The sequence below is a fragment of the Triticum dicoccoides genome, chromosome 3B, assembly GCF_002162155.2.
Source record: "Triticum dicoccoides isolate Atlit2015 ecotype Zavitan chromosome 3B, WEW_v2.0, whole genome shotgun sequence".
Taxonomy (NCBI): domain Eukaryota; kingdom Viridiplantae; phylum Streptophyta; class Magnoliopsida; order Poales; family Poaceae; genus Triticum; species Triticum dicoccoides.
Window position 1 is genome coordinate 699,137,898 of NC_041385.1, and position 7,892 is coordinate 699,145,789.

Here is a 7,892-nt window from a genome sequence, read left to right on the forward strand (position 1 = left end):
TAGTATGTAGTATATTTTTAGCATACTTCTTTTTACGTACAAATATGTACGTATTTTCACAAATATGATAAAAATATGGGCTCACATGCAATTTTTTCACATAACTCGCTTTGGAGTATCTTAGATATAGTATATGGACATACTAAAAATGATAAAGTAGTATATATACTACCACATAGTAGTATATGAGAAATGGGTGTAGCTACACCCGGTAGTAGGATACATTTTCCCTATATATATATATATATATATATATATATATATATATATATATATATATATAACATTCTCAAAATATATATTAACATTTTTTAAACATATATTTTTGGATGTTTATTTTTTTTCATACACATTATATATTTTTGTATACATCAGACACATTTTACAGACGGAAGCGCTTATACATATGCACATACACTCACTCCTATGAACACACACACGCACACTACCCCTATAAACACCTTCGAGAGACTGAGCTGTCATATCATCTTGAGATTTACAAAGTCACCGTAGGCGTCTCGTCATTGACGGAAACGTCTCCTCTCAGTGAAAGCGCATCGTCAAAATCCTGAAATAAATCCAGGAATAATGTGAGCATCACGACTTGATTCCTGGCGGGCTGGGATACAACTATCCCTCTAACCATCCAACCATAGGGTTTTAAAAATTTATTTATGTCTATTTTTTCCATACACAACATACATCAAAATTATTTTCTATACCCATTTAATATTTTTAAGATGCATGATTAATATTTTTTTAGATGTATGTAAATTATGTTTTGTAATATATATGATTAAAATATTTGAAAGTAGAAATCACTGTAAAAAAAGGAATAAAACAAGGCAATGGCCTTCTCCATGCCTGGGCCGACCCAGTCTAGCGCCCGCCTTCAGGCGAGGCTGCACTCTGTCTCGCCTGAAGCAAGACATAGACGTGACCCTACTTGAGGCCTCGAGCAACGCTTTGGTTAGGGTGTTAGGGCATCTCCAGCCGCGCCCCCAACAGGCCCCCCAGGCCACTTTTTCGGCGCCGGCGCCGAAAAAACGGCCCAGTCGCGCCCCCAGGACGCCGAAAATCGCCGGTTCAGACCTTTTTTCCGCCCGGCGGTCACAGGCCGAACCCAGCGCGCTGGGGAACCGTTGGGGGCTCCGGCGCTAGGGAAAAGCACGCCTGGCCCACAACGACAGGGGAAAAGTCAACGTTTTCTTCCCCCGACTCGCCTCGCACCCCCCGCGCCCTCGGCCACCACTAGCTATATCCCGGTGACGACCGCCGGCCTACTCCACTAGATAGCCATTCCCCGCCGGAAAATAGCAGCGCTTCGCCGCGGCAGCCCCTCCGGCAGCAGTTGGGCGTTTCCGGCCGCCGTTTCCGGCCGCGGAGGCGCGGTTTAACGGCGGGTACACGCCCACCGAGCGCAAGGTGTTCGACGTTTTGACTGTCTTGGCGATGGACTCGGATGAGGAGGAAGAGCTCGCCGCGCTGCTGGAGGAGGAAGCCGCGGCCGACGTCCAGGAAGAAGAGCATCTGATGGTGCTCGCCGCCCTCGCCCAGCTGCTGGCGTGCAATGAAAAGCCGCGTCGAGGTGGCTCGGCGCCGGGGCGGGTGAAAGCAAAGAACCGGCATCGTCTGCAAGGCTACTGCATGCTCTACTCCGACTAATTCGCCGATGCTCCACTTCATGGCGAGAGAACATTTCGGCACCGTTATCGGATGAGCCGAAAGCTCTTCCTCAGGATTGTGAATTCCATCCGGGAGTTCGACAACTACTTCTAGTGCAAGATGGATTGCACTGGCGCTCTTGGATTCACCTCCATCCAGAAGTGCACGACAGCGATGAGGATGCTTGCATATGGAGCTCCTAGTGATTCACTCGACGACTATGGGTGCATGGCCGAGTCCACCAGCATAGAGTGTTTCTATAAGTTCTGTCGGGCAGTGGTGGCAGTGTTTGGGCCACAATACTTGAGAACATCCAATGCGGAAGACACTGCTCGGATCCTAGCCCAGAATGCAGCAAGAGGATTTCCTGGGATGCTTGGAAGCATCGACTGCATGCATTGGAAATGGAAGAACTGCCCATTTGGTTGGCAGGGGATGTACAAAGGCGCCAAAGGCGGTTGAAGTGTGGTGCTTGAGGCGGTAGCCACACAGGACCTCTGGATTTGGCACTCCTTCTTTGGTATGCCAGGAACTCACAATGACATCAACGTGCTGTAGTGCTCTCCTGTTTTTGCCAAGCTCGTTGAGGGCCATTCTCCTCCGGTGAACTTCGAGATCAATGGGCACCAATACAACAAAGGGTACTATCTAGCTGGCGGCATCTATCCGAGATGGTCGACATTTGTGAAGACGATCTCAAACCCTGTGGCAGGAGGCAAGAACGCCTGGTTTGCGAAGCTTCAGGAGGCTTGCAGGAAGGATGTCAGCGGGCATTTAGTGTGCTCCAATCTCGATTCACTGTTGTTCGGTACCCTGCTCAGACCTGGTCGAAAGATCAAATGTGGGAGATCATGACTTGCTGTGTCATCTTGCACAACATGATCATCGAGAGCGAGCAAGAAGACCCAGTGTTTGACACTGAACCATACTACAGGCAGGGTCCTCTAGCCGAAGTTGATCACCAGCTACCGGCAACTTGGACTGCCTATCTTAGTATGCGTCAGGAGATCCGAGACCCACAGGTGCATCATTAACTGCAGAAAGATCTGATTGAGCACCTATGGAGGCTCAAGGGGGACGCCGCGTGATGAAATACGAGTTTTTCTTTGTTGAACTATATAATTTGTATTGAACTATTTGTTGTTGTAGTATTTTGTTGAAGTATTTGATTTTTCTGTGATGAAATATGTGATAAGGAATAATTGTGTTGATAATTGAACACCGAGACACGGTGAAACCACGCCGAATATGGGCATATTCTCGCCCATATGGGCCGTTTATTCGCCGAAATTGGGCTGCAAAGTGGGCCAATTTCGGCGCCTGGGGGCGAGCTGGGGGCGACGACTGGGCGCAAAACCGCCCCCAGCGCCGAGTGTATCGCCGGCTCGCCCCCAGGGGGCGATTTGTATGCGTCCTGGGGGGGCCAACGGCTGGAGATGCCCTTAGGATGCGAAATCATTAACTGAGGATCACTCCTTCCAAAGATCACTTCTATAAGTGGCGCACTTTTTTCATAGATCTGTTTATTCAAAACATTATTATCTCTTAAACCGTGCGGCTAAATCTCGAACCGTTTTCACCCTTTGATTCCTCACGTCGAGATCTTCAAAACTAAATCCCATGTTGATAAGTTTTGATGAACTTTTTTCACAAAAAATGTGCCTCTCGCTTAAGGAAAAGAAAAAGGAAATGCATCTTTTTCATTTCCGAGAGGCACGGCCGTGCCACCGTGCCTTTCGAGGAAGCAAAATTGTGCCTCTCGCGAAAGGAAAAGAATACTTTTTTTTGAAACTGTTTTGTCCAAAAGCTAATGAAGGCTGGCAGAAAACCAAAAAGCCAGGAAAACCCGAAAAACCCATCTAAAAAGCCAAAAATGCATGCGCGAAAAAATCTGAAGGGAACGCCCAAAACGCTACACGTGGCGGTGGCTGGGAGCACGACAAGTGGCGTGCTCTCAACCCACCCCAAATGACTCTTGGGAGGCTCCCGAACAAGTGCTCCTTAATTAGTTGCTCTCGTTAGCATGTAACTAATAGAAAGTGGCATTGGTACCCCTAAAAATAGTGGCATTGGTCTTGATCCATGATCAAACGAGCTTTGCTTTGGGTTGTAATTATGTGGCCTGAGAAATGCGTGAAATTTCTAGGGGCCTAGAATATTGCAGTGTAAATGGCATCTATGGACAAGTTAAGAGCAAACATGGTTTGAATTATTGAGATCACTTGGCCTCTAAAATTGTTAAAGATGACCATGTTGAGCGCAATTCATATTTTTGTGCGCGTTGCAGTAAATAGTCGCTGGTTCGCATGGGGAACCTAGCTCATGTCTTAAACTGGGTTGGTTGTTCCTGGTTTGAGAAGCCTTCCGGAATTTTCCGGTTTAGTTAAGGTCCACCTTTTTCATTTTTTTCCTTCCTTTTATCCTGGTTTTCTTCGGGGTTTTCTTTTTCTCTTTTTTATTTATAAAGATTTATCAATTTAAAAATACATGATTAACATTAAAAAAGTTTGTATGTTTCAAAAAAAACTCAAAGACTTCAATTTTTGATTGTAATTTTAAAAATTGTCCACGTTTAAAAAAAATGTTTGCGATTTCACAAGAGTGTGCTCATTTACATTATACTAGAAGGGTTGGACACGCTTTGCTGCGTCTTTGGTATTGTTGGGTTTCTTAAAAATATTATTCACTCTGTTTCAAATATAAGGTGTATTACATTTTAAAAGTTAAATATTTTTAAGTTTGATCAAATTTGTAGAGAGATATATCAAAATCTATAATACCAAATCAATATAATTAGATTCATCATGAAATGAATTTCCATCTTTTTTTAATATTGTGGATGTTAACATTTTTGGCTTTGAACTTGGTCAAACTTAAAGGAATTTGACTTTCCAAAAAACTAATACCCTTACATTTTGAAATTGATGGAATATTTAGTTTGGCGGGGCAGGGAGATGATGGAGTGTGTATTTGTTTTATAATTCAATGATTTGGTGGACCTTTCTCGATGTGATTCTATGCAATCCGCTAAGAAAATCATATTTATGGGGGGCAGTATCACATGGTGGCATTTCTAATTTCTAGGTGGTACGAGGGTGCGTGGGATTGATATGTTCTAATAGGCGGTTGCTTGCTGCTGATTGATTTGAAAAATGATTGGCCCGATCAAAATTTTAAACCAAATTTATAATTGAATACCTCAATGGAATTGAAGAGTTTTAAAATTAGGGAACGATAGTGAATTAAAATAATTGAATGGAAGAGCTCCTTGAGAAATTGTTGACCCAGTCAAAAATTGAGTGACACAATTTTAAATTGAAGACCTCAATTTTTTGTCAGTCCTAAACAAATAGAAAGCATATTGTACAGTATACAAGAATTGAATGAAAGAGTTTTGAGAAATTATTAATCCAGTCAAAATTGGGTGACCCAATTTCAATTGGAGACCTCAATTGATTGTGAGCGCTTTATAAAGAATATAGACCGCGTCAATTAATTTGGATTGGAGGGACCACATTTTTCCAAAATATGTTTGGAATGTTCAGCAATTATTAACTTTAAAAAATGGTTGGGATTTCATAAATTCTTTGATTTTTTTTCAGAAAATGCTTGCAATTTCAAAATTTGTTCACATTTTTCAGAAAAACAGGAATTTCGAAATATGATTGTGTTTTCAGAAAATATTGAGAATTTCAAAAATTAATCACTTGTTCAAAACTTTCAAAAAAATATCTAAAGTTTGTAAAAAAATGTTTCAGATCCTTGCAATTGTGTTGCTTCACCACTTTCTGGTTTAGCTACGTCATATTGGGCGTGTTTGGTTGCCTAGGGTGAATAGTGCCTGCATTTGAGCCACATCTCAACCCAGCCTGGTTTAGCAAAAACAGGAAACAAACCAACATTTGCATGTTATTTGGCTACTTGTATTGCATCAATGGCCACTTTAGGGTCGTCTGCTTGGTTGCCCGCATTTGTGCTTAAGGGTGAGCAGATGCAAACCACAACTGTTTGGCTGCATACATGTTTGTGTTCTGCTCACTTCATTTAAATGTGGTGGCCTTGCCACCACATTAGACACAACAGCAGGTAGAGCACTACAAACAACACAGAAACTAGCACCTAAACAAGCTAACAAGAGATAAACAAGCAACTAAGCAACAGATAAGAGCAGATAAACAACTCATCTGCTAAATAGACTTAAGTTTAACGACAACAGGGGCATCACATGCCCCCTTCTTCATCGCATGGTGCTTAACCCTGGAAAAAATATTAACAGTTCACGCCAAGTTCTCCGATCACCGATGCAGCAAACTAACTACGAGTTCATGGAAACTACTTTAGAAGGTGACTTCAGGGTCACCGATGCAGTTGTGCCTGATGCAGCGAACCCTGCACCCGATGGAGCTGTCGTGGTTGTACATTCGGACCTTGAGGCCTAGGCCGGAGATGTGCAGCACGACGAGGTTGTCGGGGACGATCCTGTGGCGATGGCAGAAGTAGTGCCAGCCCTGGCCAAGCACCATCTACCCCTCAAAGGTCTGAACCTGCACCCAGAATTCGCACCACTTGTTTGCAGACAGCCTGACGACGCGCTTGGTCTTGAGCACGAGCCACTGCCTCATCACCTTCTGGAACTTGGAAGTGATGATGAGCATGACCATCTCATCCTCGTCCATGATTTGCATGTAGAAGTGAAGTGGCTCTCGGGCCCCCTCCTCGTGGCCGGTCCTAGGAGCTCATCCCCTTGACCGTGGCTGGCTCATGAAGGCGACCCTGCAAGGCAGGTTGATGTCTACTACACAACTTTATTCTTGTAGACACGTGTTGGGCCTCCAAGCGCAGAGTTTTGTAGGACAATAGCAATTTTCCCTCAAGTGGATTACCTAAGGTTTATTAATCTATGGGAGGTGTAGGATGAAGATAGTCTCTCTCAAGAAACCCTGCAAACAAATACAAGAAATCTCTTGTGTCCCCAACACACCCAATACAATAGCAAAAATGTATAGGTGCACTAGTTTGGCGAAGAGATGATGATAAAAGTGTAGTATGGATAGTAGATATGAGTTTTTGTAGTGCGAACAATAGAAAAAACATCAAGGTAGTAAATGATAAAACGGAGCACCAACGGTATTCAATAATGGAAAATGAGGCCTATGGTGCATACTTTCACTATTGCAATCTCTCAACAATGCTAACATAGTTGGATCATATGATTATCCCTCAAAGTGCAATAAAGAATCACTTACGAGTTCCTATTAGCGGAGAAGAAAAGATAGAAATTGTTTGAAGGGTACGAAACCACCTCAAGGCTATTCTTTCCAGTCAATCTATCCCAGAGTTCGTACTAAAAATAACAGCAAGCTATTCTTTCCTATCGATCTAATCAAGAGTTCATACTAAAATAACACCATATGATGCATATCAACCAACTCTAGTGTCACCTAGATACCCCAATGTCACCGCGAGTACCTGTGAGTTAATTATACGATATGTATCAAACAATTTCATATTCATAATACTCAATCCACACAAAGAACTACAAGGAGACCCCAAAGTTTCTATCGGAGAAAAGATAATAAAAACGTGCATCAACCCCTATGCATAGATTACCCCAAAGTCACCTGGGGAATCCACAATTTGAGTGCCATAACATATATCAAGTGAATCAAAATAATACCCATTGTCACCACTGGTATTCATATGCAAGACATATATCATGTGTTCTCAGATCTGAACATTCAATCCGACAAGATAAAACTTCAAAGGGTAAAGACTCAATTCATCACAACAAGTGTAGAGAGGGGAGAAACATCATATGATCCATCTACGTTAACAAAGCCCATGATACATCAAGATCATGACATCTCAAGATCGCACGCGAGAGAAAGAGATTAAACACATAGCTACTGGTACAAACCCTCAGCCCCGAGGGTGGACTACTCCCTCCTCATCATGGTGGCCGCCAGGATGACGAAGATGGCCATCGGAGATGATTCCCCCCTCCGGAAGGGTGCCGAAACAAGGTCCCTATTGGTTTTCGATGGCTACAGAGGCTTGCAGGGGCGGAACTTCCGACCTAGGGTCTCCCCGAGGGTTTTCGGAATATTTGGAAATTTATAGGGTGAAGAAGGGGTAGGGAGGCCATCGATGTGGGCACAACCCATCGGGGCGCGCCCTGGTAGGTTGTGCCCCCCTCGGGGCACCCCCAGGTGCTGCTCTGGCCCATT